General features: G+C 44.7%; 1 protein-coding gene across 1 annotated transcript in view; it reads right to left on the reverse strand.

Annotated features, from left to right (window-relative positions):
• EHBP1L1 (EH domain binding protein 1 like 1) overlaps positions 1–23,089 on the reverse strand; it is a 539,613-nt gene that overhangs the window by 14,302 nt on the left and 502,222 nt on the right.

Here is a 23,089-nt window from a genome sequence, read left to right on the forward strand (position 1 = left end):
GACTGGCAAAAAGTCTCACACATGGGGTATCCCTGTACTCAGGAGAAGCAGCAGAATGTATTTTGGGGTGTCATTTCACATATACCCATGGCATGCGTGAGCAATATATTATTTAGTGACAACTTTGTGTAAAAAAAAAAAAAACAAAAAAAAACAAATTGTCATTTTCCTGAAACTTAGGGCAAAATATAAAATACTCCATGGACTCAATATGCCTCTCAGCAAATAGCTTTGGGTGTCTACTTTCCAAAAAGGGGTCATTTGGGGGGTGTTTGAACAGTCCTGGCATTTTATGCTCAATTTTAGCAACACATCACCCACTCTTCTAACCACTTGAAAACCAAGCCTTTTCTGTGAGTTTTTGTTTACATGAAATAATATTTTTTTTTCACAAGAAAATTACTTTGAACCCCCAAACATTATATATTTTTTTAAAGCAGAGGCCCTACAGAACAAAATGGTGGATGTTGCAATTTTTTTTGTTACACGGTATTTGCGCACACATTTTCCAAACGCAATTTTTGCGTAAAAAAACACTTTTTTTATATTTAATGCAGAAATACACTATATAATTCCAAATTGTTTGGTAAAATTTAAAAGATGATCTTATGCCGAGTTCATAGACACCTAACATGACATACTTTAAAAATTGCGCACGCCCGTGCCGCGGCAACAAACTACGTACGGTTTTAAAAGCCTTTAAAAGTCTTTACAGGTTACCACTTTGGACTTACAGAGGAGGTCTACCGCAAGAATTACTGCCCTCGACCTGGCGTTCGCGGCGATACCTCACATGCATGCTGAAATTGCGGTTTACATATGACACTAGACCAACGCTTGTGCGCGCAAGCACGGGGGGACAGGGGGGCTTGATTTTTTTTTTTTTTTATTTTTTAATTTGCTTTCTTATGTTATTTTGACACCTTTTCTTTCATTTTTTTTTTTCTTTAATAATTTTTATTGTTATCACGGTGAATTTAAATTTCCCCTATGATAGCAATCTGTAGTGACAGGTACTCTTTTTAAAAAAAATTGGGGTCTTTTAGACTCTAGATCTTTCCTCTGACCTTAACGCATCTGACCATACCAAAATTGGTGTGTTAAAATACTTTCCCAATTTCCCAATGGCGCTGTTTATTTCTGGCGAAACAGAAGTCATGAAATGCTCGTAGCCTCCGGCATCTTAGGCCATAGAGATGATTGGAGCCATTCTCATCTCCAATCAGCTCTATGGTTAGATAACTGAACCACCGGCTGCACTCTCGGGTTAACCGATGGGACGGGAGAGCCCGAGAAAAACCGTGGAAGGCAGCGGAAGGCGGCAGGAGGGGGGGGGGGGAGTCCCCTCCCACTGCATGTAAAAGCAGTCTAGCGGCCAATTATCCGCTAGGATTGCTTTTACATGTAAGCCGACCGCTTGCTGTAAAAAACGATACCAAGATGATGCCTAAATCTGCAGGCATCATCCTGGTATAACCACTCAAAGTCCAGCAACGTACCAGTACATTGCTGGTCTTTGTTTGGCATATAGGTTTTTTTTTTTTTCATGCAGCCTGTGGGCTGAACGAAAAAAAAGAGAACCTATCAGAAATCAGCACAGGAATAATGCGTAGTATTACTCATCATTAACCGCCCAAACAACCACCCACTGAATTTAATGATGGGTATACACGACACTATCCACGTATACCAAAATAGGATTTTAACTGCAGTGCTGAAATCAGAAAATCACCACAGCTGCTATCAGCAAAGGTATCCATATATGCTGAGCGCAAACACTGTTTGTGTCAGAATATATAAAATCAATGCGTGGTAGCCGACGAGTACCTGCAAGAGAAACAGGTCACAAAAGAATGAATAAACAAAAAGTACATTAAAAAAAAGTACAGTAGGAAGAGTAGAAGGACATATAAAATGACTGACACAACAAAAGTTTTTGGATTCTCATCATTAACCGCCCAAACAACCACCCACTGAATTTAATGATGGGTATACACGGCACTATCCACGTATACCAAAATAAGATTTTAACTGCAGTGCTGAAATCAGAAAATCACCACAGCTGCTATCAGCAAAGGTATCCATATATGCTGAGCGCAAACACTGTTTGTGTCAGAATATATAAAATCAATGCGTGGTAGCCGACGAGTACCTGCAAGAGAAACAGGTCACAAAAGAAAGAAAAACATACAAAGGACATTAAAAGTACATAGGAAGTGCAGAAGAACATAAAAAATGACTGAGACGACAACTATTTTTTGCTTTTATGTTTTTTTTTTTTCTTCAAACGTCGAGTTCCAGGTTCCAGGTTCGGGTCTCTCAAAATGACGATAGCCATCGAACATCTTTTGAGACCCTGTGTAAATGTGCCCTAAACTGTGCCGTGCTGTACCCTACGCTAATAATCCACTAGTGTGTGGTAGCGACGGAAACAGTCACCGTGGCAAAGACCAGGTTGGTCAGGACAGTCGGGACAATAATTCCGGGTGTCACGCCTAAATCCGCGCTTGCTGCAGACAGGGCATCTTTTTTGGGGGTATCGTTGGGTACGGGTACTCGGGAGGAATTTCGGAAAATGCCTCTCATGCAGCCGGCTCACTGCATCTGGTTGGTGAATTGGGGCAGGAGCACCAGCTGGATACAGAAGGGCTCTGATTATCTCTTCTTGGAATTGAAAGAAGGATAATGTTCCGGCAGACGCTTTGTATAACACAAAAGCGTTGTAAACAGCCAACTGAAATAGGTATACAGACACTTTTTTGTACCAGCCTCTGGCCTTACGGGCAATTAGGTACGGTCCCATCATCTGGTCGTTGAAGTCCACCCCTCCCATTTTACGGTTATAGTCGTGGACACAGAGGGGCTTCTCAACAACACCAGTGACCGTAGAAATTTGGACTGCCGTGTCTGGGTGAATGGAGGACAGCACGTAAACGTTTCGTTTGTCCCTCCACTTCACTGCAAGCAATTCCTCGCACCTCAAGCAGGCTCTCTCCCCCGAGCTCAGTGGGGCATTTACTAGCCGTTGGGGGAAGCCCCGGCGATTAGATCGCATGGTGCCACAAGCGCCAATTTGCAATTGAAAGAGGTGTCTAAAAAGTGGCACGCTTGAATAGAAATTGTCCACGTACAAGTGGTACCCCTTTCCGAATAAAGGTGACACCAAGTCCCAAACTATCTTGCCGCTGCTCCCTATGTAGCCTGGGCAGTCGGGGGGCTCCACAGTGCTGTCTTTTCCCTCGTAGACACGGAAATTAACTGTATAGCCTGTGGCCCTGTCACAAAGCTTATACAACTTGACCCCGTATCTGGCACGCTTGCTGGGGAGGTACTGTTTGATAGCAAGACGGCCAGTAAACTTAATCAGGGACTCGTCAACGCAGACATCTTGTTGGGGGGTAAACAAGGCTGCGAACCGCTGATTGAAGTGGTCTACGAGGGGCCGAATTTTGTGGAGCCGATCATATTCAGGGTCTCCCCGAGGACGACAGAGTTCATTGTCGTTGAAATGCATGAACCGAAATATTTGTTCGTATCGAGCCCTGGACATAGCAGCAGAGAACACGTGCATTTGATGAATTGGGTCAGTGGACCAATATAACCGCAATTCATTCTTTCTTGTAATGCCCGTGTTGAGGGAAAGGCCCAGATAGGTTTTAAACTCCTGAATCGTAATAGGATTCCAGGCAAATGGTCTGGCAAGGGGTGAATTTGGGTTGGCGGCGATAAATTGTTGAGCATACAAATTTGATTGGTCCACAATAGATCTGTAAAGATCTTCAGTGAAAAACAGCTCAAAAAAGTTTATGGGATTAAAACCAGCTGTTTCCACTTGGATTCCGGGTTGGGCGGTGAATGGGGGAAGTACTGGCGCTGTGGAATCTGTGGGCTGCCAATTAGGATATGCCAGCGCTTCAGGGAGGACACTATGGGCTCTACGGGCCTGTCTTCGGATACGCGGTGGCTGCGGGCCACTACTCGTGCTAGCCACCGCACCAGCTTCAACTGCACTCAGGTGACTCGCCACGTCACCAGGTGATACTGCAGCGCTGGTTGAAGGTCCAGGGTGTACTAGGCCGCTCGTGCTTGCCAGTTCACGAGAAGTGTGAGCGACACTAGTACTGGCACTCTGCTGCATACAAGAAACCCCCGGTTCTTGCAAGTCAACAACTCCAGAATGGGGTCGGGTACGCCTGACCCTAGCAGGGACCCCTCTGTCGGAGCTATCTGTCAGGGAGCCGCTGCCATCATCTGGTTCGTATATTGACCCTGATTCTGCCAGTGAGGCTTCCCCATCGCTCTCACTTGACATGGTCATTATACTGTATATAGCATCATCACTGAACGAACGTTTTGTCATTTTGGTAGCTAAATTTACCCGTACAGTGATGCGACTACTAGGTAATAAAAGCACCTGGTTGTCGAGGACTATTTGGTCGCTACAAAAAAAAAACTGCTAGTGCTAACAGAGATCAGGCCTGACTCTGCTAACGCAGCGGTTTTGTGTGATGTGTTTTTTGGAAGTGTCAGTAATCTATTGATTACTACACTTGCCTGGGTAAGGTGGTCTGGGCAAGGGGGCTAAACGCAGGTGCTAGCAGGAATCAGTGCTGATCGTGCAAACACTGCGTTTGGGGAACACTAAATTATGAGGACGCTAGTATAGTTCTGATCAGATCAGATATTGATCTGTTCAAACACTATACTAGTAATGGTGGTGTGTGTGTGTTAGTGTACTTGACTAACTGACGCTAAGTAACGGTGGTGTTGTGGGACCCTGACGCTAACTAGCTAGCCTAAGTTGTGTCACCCGTGACGCTAATACAGTGATCGGTAATCACTGTATATAGTGAACACTGTGACAGGGAAGTGAAGGGGTTAAACTGGGGGAGATCAAGGGGTTAAACCTTTATAGAGGATAGATGGCGGGTGGCCTAAACCTATTCGGGCTTAGCGCAAGCGCAAATTAGGGTCACAAGTGACACTAAATACAGTGATCAGTAGTTATCTGATTTACTGTTTATATTAGTGCACTGTGTTATAGAGAGTGAAGGGGTTAACTGGGGAAGATCAAGGGGTTAAATGTTTATTACGGGATAGGTGGCGGGTGCCCTAACCCTATATGGGCTTAGCGCAAGCGCAAATTAGGGTCACTAGTGACACTAAATACAGTGATCAGTATTTACCTATATACTGTATTTAGTGCACAATAGTAATAGGTAGTGAAGGGGTTAACTGGGGCTGATCAAGGGGTTAAAACTTTATTAGGGGATAGGTGGCGGGTGCCCTAACCCTATTTGGGCCTAGCGCAAGCGCAAACTACGCTCACAAGTGACACTTATACAGTGATCAGTAAAATATCTGTATAACACTGTATATAGTGTTCACTGTGAGGGGTTTTGGGGGTGATCAGGGGGTGATCAGAGGTGATGAAGGGGTTAAATGTGCCTATGTGAGGTGTGTCAGTGTAGTGTTGGTGGAAACTCACGTTTTTGGTGTGTCTCTGTCTCTCTCCTGGAACCGAAAGGACTCCAGGAGGGACAGTGACATCACTTCCCCTGTCTGTGTTTACATTACACAGACAGGGGACAGATTGCCATTGGTGGGGACCGATCGCCAGACACTGACCAAAAATCATTGGTCAGTATCTGGTGATTGATCGGTTCCCTACCGAATCCGATCGGAATCGGGACCCGCGGCGCGCGGGAGCGTGCTCTGGGAGCCGTGAACCCGCCCGACGTAGGCCTACGTCGCTGGACGGGAACGCGGCACTTTGCCGCAGTAGCCTCAATGTGAGCGGGGCTAAAGTGGTTAAGACAGTCAGAGATTCTGCTCGCAGAAGAAAGTCATCGAGGTACCCCAGTACCGCAATCCCCCTCTGCCTGAGCAAGGGTAACACCAAGGCGTTTTGTGAACACCCGGGGAGCTGAGGCGAGACCAAAGGGTAACGCCACAAATTGATAGTGCTCCTCACCTAAGGCAAAGCGAAGAAAATGCTGATGCCTGACATATATTGGGATATGAAAGTAAGGGTCCTTAAAATGGATAGAGGCCAGAAAATCCCCTTGATGAAAGGATGCTACTACTGTGTGAATGTAATCCAAAATCCAAAATTTCTGAAACCGCACAAGGTGGTTCAAGGCCTTGAGATCCAGGATTGGACGGACCTTGCCTTCCTTCCTGGGGACATTAAATAGGTTTGATTAAAACCCCTAAAAAGCGTTCCGACTCTGGAACTGGTACAATGACTCCTTGGGAGAGCAGATCCTGTACCTCCCCGAGAAGGCCCCGAAGACGATCCGGGGACAGACGCAAGTTGAAAGGGAAGAACCTTGCCAGAGGCAAGGACCAGAACTCGATCTTGTAACCGGGCCGAATCAACTCGTGGACCCATTTGTCGTGAATCAAAGAGGTCCACCCTGGTACCAGACCAGGGTCTCTTGGAACCTCCCGCAAAGTTACGGGTGGATTTTGATCCCTTATCCTGCAATCGCGTAGGACGAAAGGGCCGTTTATTTGCCGAAAAGAAAGGACCATGCCTGCAACGAGGCTCCTTGCTCTTGGTAACCTGTGGAAGCAGAGTCCTCTTACCTCCCGTAAGACCTTTAATGATCTCTTTCATGGAAGCTCCAAACAGGCGGTCTCCTACAAAAGGGAGATCGGTTAGTACCCTTTTGGAAGCCTGGTCCGCAGACCAGCATTTCAGCCAAATCATGCAGTGGAGAATCACAGCGGTCACAGACACCCTGCAGGCTAAATGGGCCCCGTCCAGAGAGGCATAACAGATATATTGTAATCACTGCACTAACTGCATACAAAAGTTGCCGTGTGGTTTTTGGCCCTTACCCCTATAAGGAGACCAACAAAAAATGATAGAAAGAAAAAGATGGGGCTTTGCAGGCCAGTGGGAGTAGAAGGATCAGACGCAAAACCAGTTTATAAAACCAAACAACATTTTATTAGTATATAAGATAAAAAGCATGAACCATCATGCATAATGAATGTACTTAGACTAATATACAATTATAAAATCAAGCAGGATGAGTCATTTGCAACATAGAAATACATCCCAAAAGGGAAACAAAACCAAAGAGCCTTTGTAGGATGGAGAGTGGGTCTCACGATGGAATCGGTCAATGTAGGTCCCCAGCAAGCCGACGCGTTTCGCTCAAGGCTTCCTCAGGGCCTGAGAGACCAAGACAGACCGGTATTTCCTTATTGATAATGACTCAGAGTGGATGACAGGGTTGTGACGACACAGATTCTGACTGGGGATTACTGCTTCCGTATTCAAAACATAAGCTTCATGTTGGCGTATATATACATTCTACTTGTGCTGGATTCAAAATTTTGGACCCTTACAGTCACCACTGGTGGTAGTCTCCTGGCAATTTTGACTACCCGCACCCTCTCCCTGATATATTCAGATTTATGGGTACTCAACATTTAGGTGTGAGAAATCTATTGTGGCATGGGGATAGCCTCAAGCGAACAAAAACAGGCACATTTTATATAGTCATAGAAGGCATCATAATCCAGACCCAGAGGTCCCGGGAGTTAGCAGTGAAAACCTATTTTTGGTACAGGAATGGCTCCAGACAGGAAAGGATATGTATATACGTGTCAATATTTTTGATAGGAGGGACAATAGGTCCCGAGCTCCATAGGCCCTTAGTGACTGTAGTGTGTCAGCAACCAAGGCAGGTTGCTTCTACTCCCACTGGCCTGCAAAGCCCCATCTTTTTCTTTCTATCATTTTTTGTTGCACTGCACTAACTGATCCACCAACTCTGTCAGCTCAGGAGGATGCTGACCCCTTCCAAATCCTGGAGCAGAAGCTTTGACCATTCTGTTTAGGTCTGGGAGACCAAGGTTATGGCAAACACCGGCCTCAAAATTGAACTGGCCACGATAAAAAGGTATCGGGCCAGAGATTCATCTCTTTTGTCAGTAGCAGTGTGGCTTTATTTAGCCTAGAAACCTGAGAATCCACCACTGGAACTGTCAGTTTCTTCAAAAGGGGCTCTTCAAAAGGATACCTTCTAGCGAAACACTCAGGTATCCCGACCATGCATTTTGGGGAACCCCACTAACTTGGGACAATGTCGTCAAAATAGGTTGGGAAGGGGAAAACCTTAGTCGCCTTAAATGGTCTGCGGGAACCAAATTGCGCCAAGGCAGCATTAGCCAAGTCCTCCAATTTAAATTTTTTTCGCACTGATACAATCAGTGCATCCAAAAGCGCCTTTTTATGTGCGGCTGTAGTGGAAAAGGATTCATCCTCACTGTCAAAGCACTCAGGGTGCGTGGATGCAAGCCTAGTAGGATGTTTTGCGTCTGCGACGACCAAATCAACCTCAGGATCTGAGGAAGCAGAGGATGCAGGTGATTAAATGTTGTTACATAGTTACATAGTTGTTGAGGTTGAATAAAGACAATAGTCCATCCAGTTCAACCTGTATAGGTGTGTGTGGCCGTAATCATAATCATCTCTCATACCCCTTAATGTTCTGATCCTTGAGATGTACGTCCAAGAATCTTTTGAAAGTAGCCTTACTTCCCGCAGTAACTACCTTTCGTGGTAGAAAATTCCACAATCTTGTAGCCCTAACAGTAAAGAACCTCCTTGTGTCTTCATGCAATCCTTGCGACTGAATAATTTTTTTTCTATGCTGAGATCACCATTGAGGTATTTGTAAATTGCTATCATGTCCCCTCTCAGGCGTCTCTTCTCCAGGGAGAATAAATCAAGCGATTGTAAACGCTCTTCATAATTAAGGTCCTAGTGTCCTACTCCTGTAGGGGCAGCATAACCCAAGGGTCAAGAAGATATGGAGCTGTGTCCATCAATGAACGAAGAGGAAAAATGTACTTTTATCTGTTTTGCCCGGTAAAAAGATTTCCCCTTACTTGCTCAACTGGAGACAACATTTTAATCAGACCAGGAAATAAAAGGATATCTCCAACAGAGCCTCCAATGGCACCTGATAGGAGTTCTAATCTTTCCTCACTCTATCCAAAAGTAAAAAAGAGAAATTTTGACATTATTATCTTGGAGTACAGTACAAAACACAGGAAAAGTATTCAATGAAATCATCACATATCAGTTACTGTGCTACATTGTGTCCAATATAAGACCTACTTGGCACAAAGGTTACAATCCATAAGAAACTGGAGTCATTGTAACTCTCAGAGTACCAGCGGTAACCAGTTCACTGTGAAAACAAAATCCAAAAAACGAAAAAAGGGTGCACATTGTGTACAGCCCATCGATAATCATAGATCCAAGCAACAGCCCCCATGTTTCTCCTAGGTCAGTAATGGCGAACCTATGGCATGCGTGCCACCTATGGCACGCATGCCACCGCTGGCACGCAGAGCCCTCTCCCTGGGCACGCGAGCTATAGTTCTCTGAGTTGCTCCGGCCGGGCACACAAAAGCTCCATACACTTCACTAAGAGGAAATAGCGCCCAGTGTCCATGCACTGTCCCGGCACTGCCCTTCCTCCTCCAGATCACTGACAGCTCTTTTACTCAGAGAACAACTCTTTGGAGAAAACACTGCGGGACCAAATCACAGACCCAGCAGGAAGGGCGGCCAATCACTTCCTCCAGCCATGGGATGAACAGCCAATCAACTGGGCGGCCAATCACCTCCCTCGTCCAGGGAATAAACAGCCAATCAACTAGCGTGGTGTTTGTTTGCCCGGAGGTTGCCGAATGCACCCGCTTCAATCCATTGGGGAGAAAGCCCAGAGATGAGTTCAGAGCTGCTGGTAATGAGCTGCGCCATGTAACCGTTTTCTGTGCTATGGGCGTTTGCTATGGGTGTGTGGGCAGAGGGAGCATGATGGGCTACATGAGTGTCACTGCACCACTGCCGTATCCCAGCAGAGGGGGGAGGGGGTGGATAGCTGCAGAGCGGGGACCAAATGTGTGATGGAGAGGAAAGTGAGCTGTATGGAGGGTAGGATGCATTGTGAGTAGGTGTGCTATGAGTTACATGATGATGTGTAATGTGTAGCTCACTGATGTGATGTAGCCGGACAACAGAGTTGTAAGCTGAAGGGCAATACATATTATGTACTAGAAGTTTACAGTGTGATGGAGTTTTGCGATGTGCTGCATGGCGATGGATGTTGGCACTTTGAAATAAATAAGTTGGTTTTGTGTCGCAGTTTGGGCACTCGGGCTCAAAAAGTTTTGCCATCACTGTCCTAGGTACTGGATTTATTTATTGTGGATTTATTTATTCAGCTCTACTATATCAGCTTGGGAAAGGTGTCAATAGCAGGTCAGGAAGATGCAATATCCAGGAGGCTGGAGAAGCCACTCTCCTAAAACTGACGAATAAGCAATTGTGCACGAGGCTATGGGAGAAGCTGGCACTGCTCAATATAGACATGGAGACGCTCAAGATGAGACACACAAAGATGCAGATGCTCCACGTCATCTCCAGCAGTCTCTGTGCCTGTATTGAGTGGCGTCAACTTCTTCAATAGCGGCGTACATGATCCGGTAGGCCTCGCTTATCTGTCTGTGTTAGGAGAGAGGACACTCCAGGCTCACAGATATTCCATCTGCCTGGCCTGCTATTGGCACCTTCCCTGAGCGGACACAGGAAAGATGCATAGGAGAACTTAGGAGAAAAAATAAGAGCAGTTGCTTGAATTTGTGACTATCGCTGGGCTATATACAAGGTTCTCCCTTTGTGAGTGCATTGGAGTATATGTTTTTACTTGTGTATGCTATTAAAAGGGTTAACTGCACTAGGGTCTATTCATTCTTTGTTTAGTGTATTTGTTTCCAAAGTATAGGCCCTGGGTTATAGGCTTGTACCTCCAGGCAAAGCCCCCTGAATGCCTCCTCTAAACCCTATGCCACTAAGTGACTTCCAAGTTTTGTAGCAAGCAATGCAGAGTAACCAAGGAATGAAAGAAAGAGTGGCATGTGTTTATAGGCTTGTACCTCCAGGCAAAGCCCGCTGAATGCCTCCTCTAAAACCCTATGCCACGCAGTGACTTCCAAGTTTTGTAGCAAGCAATGCAGAGTAACCAAGGAATGGAAGAAAGAGTGGCATGTGTTTTGTACTGTACTCCATGATATACAGTAGAATTTACAGGAAGTCAAATTTCCTCCTATCTTAATCGTACAGTATAGGACATTAGTATTCAGAGAGACCCTGGGACATTCTCAAGCAATGAATAAGAAGGGTGGGCAACAACTAGGCAAACAGAACTGTACCAACAGGCCCAACAATAATAAAGGTCAAAAGTTCCACTCATAGAGAGCTGCCACAAGAACCTTGCACCTGAAAGCTGCAGTTGTAGAAAATTAGACATCCACCTGATAGAACTTTGAAAAGGTATGATCAGAAGACCAGGTGGCAACTTTACAAAGCTGGGCTACAGAGACCTAGTGCTAGAAAGCCCAGGAAACTCACACCGTGTGGGGGGTTGTAAAAAAGCAGGAGCAGATTTGTCCTTCAAAGTGTAAATGTTGCTTTAACAATCAGATTTCTTATCCATCAAGCAATGGTAGACTTGGAAGTAGAGTGTCCCTTGCGAGGTCCCCAAGACAGGACAAATAGGGAATCTATATTCCTTATTAAAGCTATTGTTTTTAGGTAGACTCTAATGGCTGTGACTAAATCCAGGCAATGAAGATTTCCTTTGGATGCTTTGAAGCAGGGCATAACGATGGGAGGACTATGTCTTCAGTAAGGTGGAATACTGATAACAACCTTAGGAAGAAGGGATGATCTTGAACACAAGACTAACTTGTCATTGTGAAGGATGAGGAACGGCTTTTTACAAGAGTGAGCCGCCAGCTCAGAAACACATCTGAGAGATTTGATAGCAACCAAAAAGGTCACTTTGCAAGAGAGGTCATCAAGTGGAATATTCCTGAGGGGTTCAAAGGGTGGTTTCTGCAGAGCACGGAAAACTACAGAGAAGTTAAGATCACAAAAAAAGGACAGGATGCTGCAAGGGGGGTCTGATGCAAGATTAACCATGAAGAAAGGTTTTTACAAGGAAGTACAAAGCCAGAGGACAAAGCTGAAACCTGACCTTTCAGAGTGCTTAAAGAGGTTGTAAAGGCACAATATTTTGTACTTTAATGCTTTTCCTGAATTAAGGTAAAAAATGTCCTAGAATTTGTATCCTCACCAAGCACTTACTCCACTCCATCCAGTGCTGTGCCCATCAGTAACGAGTCTCTCTCTCTCCCTGCATTTACAGGACAGAGGCAGCAGTAGGAGCCATTGATGATTTGAAAAAAGGATTTCCAAGTACAATAGTAGATATTTCTGGAAGTGGCTTTTTGTGCAAGATAGGAATAACAGACTCAGAGATCCCTCTATCTCTGAACACCTGGGTTTCAACGATTGGCGAAGCTACACATTCTTTTACCCGGGACAAAGATTTTTTTTGACAACCTGACCCCCCTCCCACCCAAGAGTTTTCCTCTCTTGATCTTTTTAAGCAGACGAAGCAGAGGGAGTTTGTTGTTGAATCTGGAGGCTAGGATATCTATATCTGGAGTCCCCTATTTCTGGTATATCAGATAAAAAAAAAATGTCTGGGTAAAGGGTCCATTTTCTTTGATGGAATGGTGGACTGCAGAGATCACTGGCCAGTGAGTTTCCATCAATTAGATTACCTGGTTTGCTTCCTTCGAGGCTGAATGACTCCTAGTGCCCCCATGGCGATTGATGTAGGCCACAGCCATGGAATTTTCTATGTGCACTTTGATTGGGTGACCTTGCAAAAGGGCGGTAGGGTGTTGCAAAGCCATTCATATTGTTCTGAGCTCCAGGGTGTTAATGGGAAGCTTGGCACAAGAATAGGAACAGACCCATTATTTGGTGAACCCTTTTTGCACTGGATAGAATTCAAAAAACATTTTTGGAGGAATGAAAAGTTTCTGATGGTCTCTTTGTACCCAAAAAGGCCTGGCGAGTTGGAGGAGACTTAATAACTACAATGCTGAAGGTTTTTGTGCACGGCAGCAGTGAGCTTAACCATGTTAACACAATGTTGCATGAAGTTCTTTCTTCAGATAATAAACAGTGTAGGGAAGAAAAATCTTCCATAGTCTCCTCTGATATTACTTTTATATCCCCCTCATTCCCTTGTGTGTCTGCCTCCTCTAGGACAGGCATACCTGGATTCAACTCAGGTAGAGATGGGAGAGCTGGAGAAGAGGCATGGCGTTTTATAGCCCTGGACAAAGATAACTTTTTTAAGGCTGTTAATTGTCTGGGAAATTGTGACATAGTTGCAGAAAATTCTGCTCTTGTCAAGAATGCCACTTGTTGTGTGCCTAAGCCTATTATCAGGTTCACACCTGTGTGGGTGATTTCCACTGCCAGAGCGCACCTGTTCCCGCAGCCGCAACCACCCACACAAAAAACATGCTCCTGCTCAGGAGATGTGTGGAGGTACAATTAATCCTGATGGCACTCCCATGCACTGGAGACTGCAGTGTGGCTTCCTGCACTGGAATCTGCACTACACTTGGGGTTTCTCTGCGGGCAGTGTTTTAAAAAATAGAGCAGAGATCTTTTACCTGTGTTTTTAGGAAGCACAGCAGCGTATTCAATTCATATAATGGCAGAAGAGAGCAGGTTGTAAAAATTCTTATGAAATTATTAAGCGCATTAGTTGTAACAAACTTTTTATGATTAAATTAGTTGATAACCATTAACTAAGAATATGTATATGTACTATCTCTCTTAGTTCATGCTAAAAACATATTAGATAAAAAATATTATTTGTATATATATATATATATATATATATATATATATACTGTATATATTTATTAGAGATCGACCGATTATCGGCAACACCGATATATCGGGGGCCGATATGCACTTTCCCCGATATATCGGAATTGGCCTTTGGATTTTCCGATATTTTCGTGACGTCATTGCGTATGATGCGCGCACACGTTCTGCCTTCTAACATCGCCTCCCACGCCTGCGTGGCCCATACGTGGCACCATTTCACCGCGTGCTGCACACGTTCTCTGCCTTACGACCACCTCCCATGCATCACACAGCCTCGTGTTACAGCCAGCTGCAGTCAAGTCCGGTCACAGTGCCAGCCATCCATCCACTCATAGGCCCTAGCCTCAGCCACCCACCACAGGTTGCCAGCCGCCAGCCATCTGACCCACAACAGAACAGGGTGCCAGCAGGCCAGCATCCAGCCACCCACTCCACAACAGGGTTCCAGCGAGCAAAGCAGCCACCCAGATGACACCACCAAGCCAGCCACCCGCCACTGAGACCAGTGACCACACAGTGTTCCAGCAAGCCAGCTACCCACAACAGGCCAGGGTGAGTGAGTGAAACTAAGCCAGCCATCCACACAACACGGTGACCCCAAGCCAGCCACCCACCACAGTGTTCCAGCAAGCCAGCCACCCACCACAGTGTCCCAGCCAGCCAGCCACCCACCCACCACAGTGTTCCAGCGAACAAGCCACCCACAACAGGATGACACCAAGCCAGCCAGCCACCACAGTGTTCCTGCAAGCCAGCCACCCATAACAGGGTGACACCAAGCCAGCTAGCCACCACAGTGTTCCTGCAAGCCAGCCACCCAGAACAGGGTGACACCAAGCCAGCCAGTCAGCAACCGCAGACTGTTCCTGCAAGCCAGCCACCAATAACAGGGTGACACCAAGCCAACCAGTCAGCCACCCCAGTGTTCCTGCAAGCCAGCCACCAATAACAGGGTGACACCAAACCAGCAAGCCACCACAGTGTTCCTGCAAGCCAGCCACCCAGAACAGGGTGACACCAAGCCAGCCACCCACCACAATGTTCCTGCAAGCCAGCCAACCCTAACAGGTTGACACCAAGCCAGCCAGCCACCACAGTGTTCCTGCAAGCCAGCCACCTATAACAGGGTGACACTAAGCCAGCCAGCCACCCACCACAATGTTCCTGCAAGCCAGCCACCCAGAACAGGGTGACACCAAGCCAGCCAGCCACCACAGTATTCCTGCAAGTCTGCCACCCATAACTGGGTGACACCAAGCCAGCCAGCCAGCCACCACAGTGTTCCTGCAAGCCAGACACCAATAACAGGGTGACACCAAGCCAGCCAGCCACCACAGTGTTCCTGCAAGCCAGCCACCCATAACAGAGTGACACCAAGCCAGCCAGGCAGCCACCCACAACAGTGTTCCTGCAAGCCAGCCACCATGAACAGGGTGACACCAAGCCAGCCAGCCACCACAGTGTTCCTGCAAGCCAGCCACCCATAACAGGGTGACACCAAGCCAGCCAGCCACCACAGTATTCCTGCAAGCCATAGAAATAAATGAACCTATGCGCTACCTATGAGGTGTAGAAATGTAGACAAGTGAATAGGAAATGAATAAATGTAATGGAACACCATACTAGACAAAATATAGAAAAGGAGAGAATCAGCACTGGATATCTAAATTTGGTGGACCATAAATAAATCAATGGTGTAAAAAATATATCCAATATGAATGTAGAAAGTGATGATAAGAGGAATAATATACACAATACTTATATAACAATAAAATGATGTATAAAGTGCTGTGGTGATAATCAAATAAAGTGATCTTGTGCTAAATCACATGCGTGAGCACAAAATAAGAGAAGGTGCTGATGGTGAATAATAAATACAAATATATACTGATGATGATGATCACAGTAAATCTCCTATCACGATGTGAACAATAAAAGTGCTATAGTGACAATAAATCGATAAAGTGGTCAATGTTCATTAAAATCAAAATATTGAGAGTATAAGAACTAGTGATGAGCTGCAACTCCAAGTTGCTCAGTGATAGACTAGTGATAAGTTGCAACTCCAAGTTGCACAGTGATCATCTAAATGACAAAATCAAGTGCAGGTAAAAGTGTCCATAAATATTCAGTGATGACAAATATCGCTCAAAAAGGGCCCAACAGCATCACATCTAAAAATAAATAAAAAGATGTGAAATAAAAATATAAAATCGCATAAAATCGCAAAAGTCCAAAAAATGTGCCAAAAAGTGCAATATTGCAAAAAATGAAGAAGATGAGAGTTCATATGTGATACAGTGACAAAGCACACTTCCGGTGACGCCCAAGTGCGATAATTCGTGAGCCTGGAATCCAAACTTATGTGTAATGGCCGCTCACCTCCATTAACACTCAATAGAGCGTTTTCGGTGTAATAAATCACCGCGGGGGACCTCCAGAATATTCTCCAATCAGGTGAGGGGATCTCTATGGAATCACCAGATGGATCTCCAAGAGATGTGGAAATGCTCAATGGATAATCCTTTCTCTTCTATAGGGTCATCATATAAACAGCAAAAGGTGTGGTGTTCCTGGGATACTCGCTCACCAAAAATAAAAGGGGGGCTCTCATAGTGTTGTATATAAAATATTTTAATGCATCCAAATATATCACAAACTTACAGTTAAAATCAGGAAGAAGCGTTCAATATGAGATACCACCGATGCGGTCTGTTCCGATACATCCGGTCTCGGCCGTAGACCGGAAGTGACCTCACTCGGCTTCTTGGGGAGAAGTCTGGATTCCAGGCTCACGAATTATCACACTTGGGCGTCACCGGAAGTGTGCTTTGTCACTGTATCACATATGAACTCTCATCTTCTTCATTTTTTGCAATATTGCACTTTTTTGGCACATTTTTTGGACTTTTGCGATTTTATATTTTTATTTCACATCTTTTTATTTATTTTTAGATGTGATGCTGTTGGGCCCTTTTTGAGCGATATGTTGCAACTTGGAGTTGCAACTTATCACTAGTCTATCACTGAGCAACTTGGAGTTGCAGCTCATCACTAGTTCTTATACTCTCAATATTTTGATTTTAATGAACATTGACCATTATCTATTTATTGTCACTACAGTATAGCACTATTATTGTTCACATCGTGATAGGAGAATTACTGTGATCATCATCACTATATATTTGTATTTATTATTCACCATCAGCACCTTCTCTTATTTTGTGCTCACGCATGTGATTTAGCACAAGATCACTTTATTTGATTATCACCACAGCACTTTATACATCATTTTATTGTTATATAAGTATTGTGTATATTATTGCTCTTATCACTTTCTACATTCATATTGGATATATTTTTTACACCATTGATTTATTTATGGTCCAACAATTTTAGATATCCAGCGCTGATTCTCTCCTTTTCTATGTTCCTGCAAGTCAGCCACCCATAACAGGGTGACACCAAGCCAGCCAGCCACCCACCACAATGTTCCTGCAAGCCAGCCACACATAATAGGGTGACACCAAGCCAGTCAGCCACCACAGTGTTCCTGCAAGCCAGCCATCCATAACAGGGTGACCCCAAGCCAGCCACCCACCCACCACAGTGTTCCTGCAAGCCAGCCACCCATAACAGGGTGACACTAAGCCAGCCAGCCACCCACCACAGTGTTCCTGCAAGCCAGCCACCCATAACAGGGTGACACTAAGCCAGCCAGCCACCACAGTGTTCCTGCAAGAAAGCCTCCCATAACAGGGTGACACCAAGCCAGCCAGCCACCACAGTGTTCCGGAAAGCAAGCCACCGACAATGGGGTGACACCAAGCCACCCACACTGCCAGGGGTCAGCCACCAACCAACACTGCCAGGCGTCAGCCACCAACCCACAACAGGGTGCCAGCAAGCAACCCACACTGCCAGGCGTCAGCCCCACCAACCCACAACAGGGTGCCAGCAAGCAAACCACACTGCCAGGCATCAGCCACCAACCCACAACAGGGTGCCAGCAAGCAACCCACACTGCCAGGCATCAGCCACCAACCCACAACAGGGTGCGAGCAAGCAACCACCCACACTGCCAGGCATCAGCCACCAACCCACAACAGGGTGCCAGCAAGCAACTACCCACACTGCCAGTCGTCAGCCACCAACCCACAACAGGGTGCCAGCAAGCAACCACCCACACTGCCAGATGTCAGCCACCAACCCACAACAGGGTGCCAGCAAGCAACCACCCACACTGCCAGATGTCAGCCACCAACCCACAACAGGGTGCCAGCAAGCAACCGCCCACACTGCCAGGCATCAGCCACCAACCCACAACAGGGTGCCAGCAAGCAACCCACACTGCCCGGCGTCAGCCACCAACCCACAACAGGGTGCAAACAAGCAACCCACACTGCCAGGCATCAGCCACAAACCCACAACAGGGTGCCAGTGCCAGCAACAACTTCAGCAAGCCATTTTTTAAATCTTTTTTGTGTCTTTCAAATTGAAATGGAGATGGATGAGGAGAGAAAAGTAAAAGTGTGGTTTGGGAGTATTTCTCGTCTCAACCTTCTCCAGGAAAAGCAGCAGTGTGCAGCACATGAAAAAAATACGTCAAATCTTTGGACCCATCTAAGAGTTCATCATATTGAATTGTATTATGCAGCACAGAAAAAACAAAATGAATATCAATGTGATTTTGATTCAATACCTCCTCCACTATCCCAGGCAACAATAACAGATATGTTTGTGGAAAAAAAACAGATGTCACTGTCTAGATTTAGATGGAAGATCCCAACTGCTGGACAGAATAATCACAGAGATAATTGTCACTGATAACCAGCAAATTTTCAATGGTGTCTGACTCAGGATTTCAGCAGTTGATGCCATACTTGAGCCAAGCTACACTGAAGAGTGAGAACTATTATCGAACCGAAATGCTGCCAAAGCTTCACTAAAAGGTTTTTGACAAAGTAAAGGCTATGCTGCAACCAGAGAATTCTGGCAACTCACTCTCTTACACGACAGACTGCTGGTCACAGAGTCAGAGTCACTAATCATTCTTACATGCCACTTCATTGACAGCGGATGGACAAAAAGGCAATTGGTGTTGAATACAAAAGTGATGCAAGGATCCCACACTGAGTACAGTAGATAAATGTTTCTAGGCATGCTTGAAGAATAGGGAATCAACAAACTTGAGTGATAAATATATGAATAAAGTGCAATGTATGTGAACAATATATAAATAAATAAAGTGCAATGTGTAATAAGTGTCCAATCTGGGAACACGTGACTAAAAGGTATCAAGGTGCCAATACCTGGTAAGGTGTGCCTGATAGTGATTGGAAATCAACCAATCAACATATATAAAAAAATGACTATAAAAGGTGATATCAAAAGTTGGTCCAGTATAAAAAATAGTGAAAATATTATAGTGATGATCCAATAGTGCTCCAATAAAAACGTAATGGCATATGCAGAATAAATAAAATATAAAAAATCAGAGTGGTAAAAAATCCGTATAAAAGGTGTGTTAAATGTCCACTAGAGATAGTCCTAAACAAGCGTATGTTCACAATAAATTACAAACCATCATACTATAAATATAGCGGCAATCCCAGAACCTCACAACAATAAATAGTCCTTGGCTAATTCAATAATACATAGTCCATTAATAAAAACGGAAACAATCTTCAAATTTTATCAAAACGCAATGGTACTCACAAGCAAGCAGGTTAAAATCGGCAGGTATTACAACAAAGTCCACGCACTTCCGGGACGCTGTGCGCTCCACGGACCGGATGTGCGTGTCAGCTGGGCGGATGTGACGCAATGATGCTCTACGCGTTTTGTCAGAATGATGTCTTCAGGAGACAAATTGCGTTTTGATAAAATTATCTAGACGGTACTACCCTATGTCAGACCTTTATTTCCCCCATATACCCGTGGAACATACCCCATTCTAAGGCTAGTGGAGGAGGACTCGGGCAGTGAGTGGATAGTACTCGTACCCACAGGACCCGGTGGGACTGGAGGGAGACCCAGGATACTATTTACTGAATGCCTGGTACCCCTGTAGGGGTGACTCAGTCCGGTGAGTGTGGTCCAAGGGGTGCGGGGAGCACAGATTGAGCACCTGAGTTCTAGCACCTTTTACTGCAATAAGTTCTGAGCACCTGCACTGAAGTCACCTTATCTTTGAAGATCGTTGCCGTTTTTATTAATGGACTATGTATTATTGAATTAGCCAAGGACTATTTATTGTTGTGAGGTTCTGGGATTGCCGCTATATTTATAGTATGATGGTTTGTAATTTATTGTGAACATACCCTTGTTTAGGACTATCTCTAGTGGACATTTAACACACCTTTTATACAGATTTTTTACCACTCTGATTTTTTATATTTTATTTATTCTGCATATGCCATTAAGTTTTTATTGGAGCACTATTGGATCATCACTATAATATTTTCACTATTTTTTATACTGGACCAACTTTTGATATCACCTTTTATAGTCATTTTTTTATATATGTTTGATTTCCAATCACTATCAGGCACACCTTACCAGGTATTGGCACCTTGATACCTTTTAGTCACGTGTGGATACACCATTCCCAGATTGGACACTTATTACACATTGCACTTTATTTATTTATTTATATATTGTTCACATACATTGCACTTTATTCATATATTGTTCACATTTCCAGATACTGAGTGGTATATATATATTGGCAGCGCCATACCCCTTTCCCTACTGAATTTACCTTTCTATATATCTTCGGATTATAGTTTAAAGGGGGCTGCAGCCAAACTCTATCGAGTAACTAGATATATCCTAAGCGCCGATTTTTTCAATTTCAAACTTGAGTGATACTTGCGCAACTTCTAGACAGTGGAGCAAATATGCGGAAAGGAATGAGGCTTGCTGATATGTTAGACCTCTGTGTCATGGCACACAACACCCTCCAACTTTCAAATGATGGTCTGTCAAGCCAAAGAGCTTTGATTGATATATGTTTTGAGAAGCATGAAGAGATTAAAAATGTTGTGCTTGCAAGTCTTTTGAATCCTCGATGCAAGAACCATGCTTTCTCTTCTGATGATGTATTGGCTAAGGTAAATAAGTCCAGAACACTATTTTTATGAAGAGCAGCATGCTGCAAAAACAGACAAATGTCCACAAATACGTCAACAAACAGAAGAGAATCTTCTTCATCGTGGTCAAATTTATCAGGACATTTTCAGTGTTTTATTGGGGCCTCATGTGTAGGATTCAATTTCTTCTGAATCTGCAACTATGAGCCTGGATGATGAACTTCATCTCTATTTGAAAGAAGCAGTAATTGACAGAAGAAGTCATCCTCTTCCGTGTTGGAGAGAAAATGATGCACACTACAAAAGACATGCTTTCCATGCTAGAAGATACCTCTCTCTCTGCTCCTCTGTCCTCCACTCCTCCTGAGCATATTTATGAAGTGGCAGTATTGTATGAACAAAACAGAAGACCTTTAACAGGTGACCATGGACATGCTGAAATGTTCTGCTTTCTGCATTATAATATTGTTCTACTTAACTGGGACTATTGAAAAGAGTAGTGTCCACTCCAATCCAATGTGTAGCTGTTGCCTAGCTTTTTTTCTAGCAGTTTTGCACTGACTGCAGTAGTTGCAGAGAGTGACCTACTGCAAAGTGTCCAATCCAATGTATAGCTGTCGCCTAGCTTTTTTTTCTAGCAGTTTTGTACTGACTGCTGTAGTTGCAGTGAGTGCCCTACTGCTAAGAGTCCAAACCAATCCAATCCAATGTTTAGCTGTTGCCTAGCTTTTTGTTCTAGCAGTTTTGCACTGACTGCTGTAGTTGCAGTGAGTGCCCTACTGCAGAGGTAGTCCACCGAGTGACTCCAATCCAATCCACTGTCTAGTTGTTGCCTAGCTTTTTTCTAGCAGTTTTGCACTGACAGCTGTAGTTGCAGTGAGTGCCCTACTGCAGAGGTAGTCCACTGAGTGACTCCAGTCCAATCCACTGTGTAGCTGTTGCCTAGCTTTATTTCTAGCAGTTTTGCACTGACTGCAGTAGTTGTAGTGAGTGCCCTACTGCTAAGAGTCCAATCCAATCCATGCTGTTGCCTAGCTTTGTTTCTAGCAGTTTTGCAGTGAGTGCCCTACTGCAGAGGCAGTCCACTGAGTGACTCCAATCCAATCCACTGTGTAGCTGTTTCCTAGCTTTTTTTCTAGCAGTTTTGCCCTGACTGCTGTAGTTGCAGTGAGTGACCTACTGCAGGGGTAGTCCACTGACTCCAGTCCAATCCACTGTGTAGCTGTTGCCTAGCTTTTTTTTCTAGCAGTATTGTACTGACTGCTCTAGTTGCAGTGAGTGCCCTACTGCAGAGGTAGTCCACTGACTCCAATCCAATCCACTGTGTAGCTGTTGCCTAGCTTTATTTCTAGCAGTTTTGCACTGACTGCAGTAGTTGTAGTGAGTGCCCTACTGCTAAGAGTCCAATCCAATCCATGCTGTTGCCTAGCTTTGTTTCTAGCAGTTTTGCAGTGAGTGCCCTACTGCAGAGGCAGTCCACTAAGTGACTCCAATCCAATCCACTGTCTAGCTTTTGCCTAGCCTTTTTTTTGTCTAGCAGTTTTGCAGTGAGTGCCCTACTGCAGAGGCAGTCCACTAAGTGACTCCAATCCAATCCACTGTCTAGCTTTTGCCTAGCCTTTTTTTTGTCTAGCAGTTTTGCACTGACTGCAATAGTTGCTGTGAGTGCCATACTGCAGACAGAGATTGTCCTCCACTGACTCCAGTCCAATCCACTGTGACATGTGCAGCTGTTGCCTTGTTTTTTTTCTAGCAGTTTTGCACTGAATGCAGTAGTTGCAGTTGCAGTGAGTGCCATACTGCAGAGGTAGTCCATTGACTCCAGTCCAAACCACTGTGTAGCTGTTGTGTTGCCTAGCTTTTTTTCTAGCAGTTTTGCATTGACTGCAGTAGTTGCAGTGAGTGCTATACTGCAGAGGTAGTCCACTGACTCCAACCCAATCCTCTGTGTAGCTGTTGCCTAGCTTTTTTCCTAGCAGTTTTGCACTGACTGCACTGCAGTAGTGAATTAAAAATATTGCAGTGAGTGAGTCGACTACTGCAGCACTTTATTATGCATTAATGCACAATCAGATGATGTGAAATGCAAATGTCCCTGCAAGTGCACTTTTCCTATCAGTTTCCATGCAGTTCAGGTGGGAAGAATGTTAAAAGTGTTAATAAATAAAGATTAACATGTTTATTAAGAGATTTTTTACAT

This window comes from Pelophylax lessonae (genome assembly GCF_965119305.1).
Source record: "Pelophylax lessonae genome assembly, chromosome: 10".
Taxonomy (NCBI): Eukaryota; Metazoa; Chordata; class Amphibia; order Anura; family Ranidae; genus Pelophylax; species Pelophylax lessonae.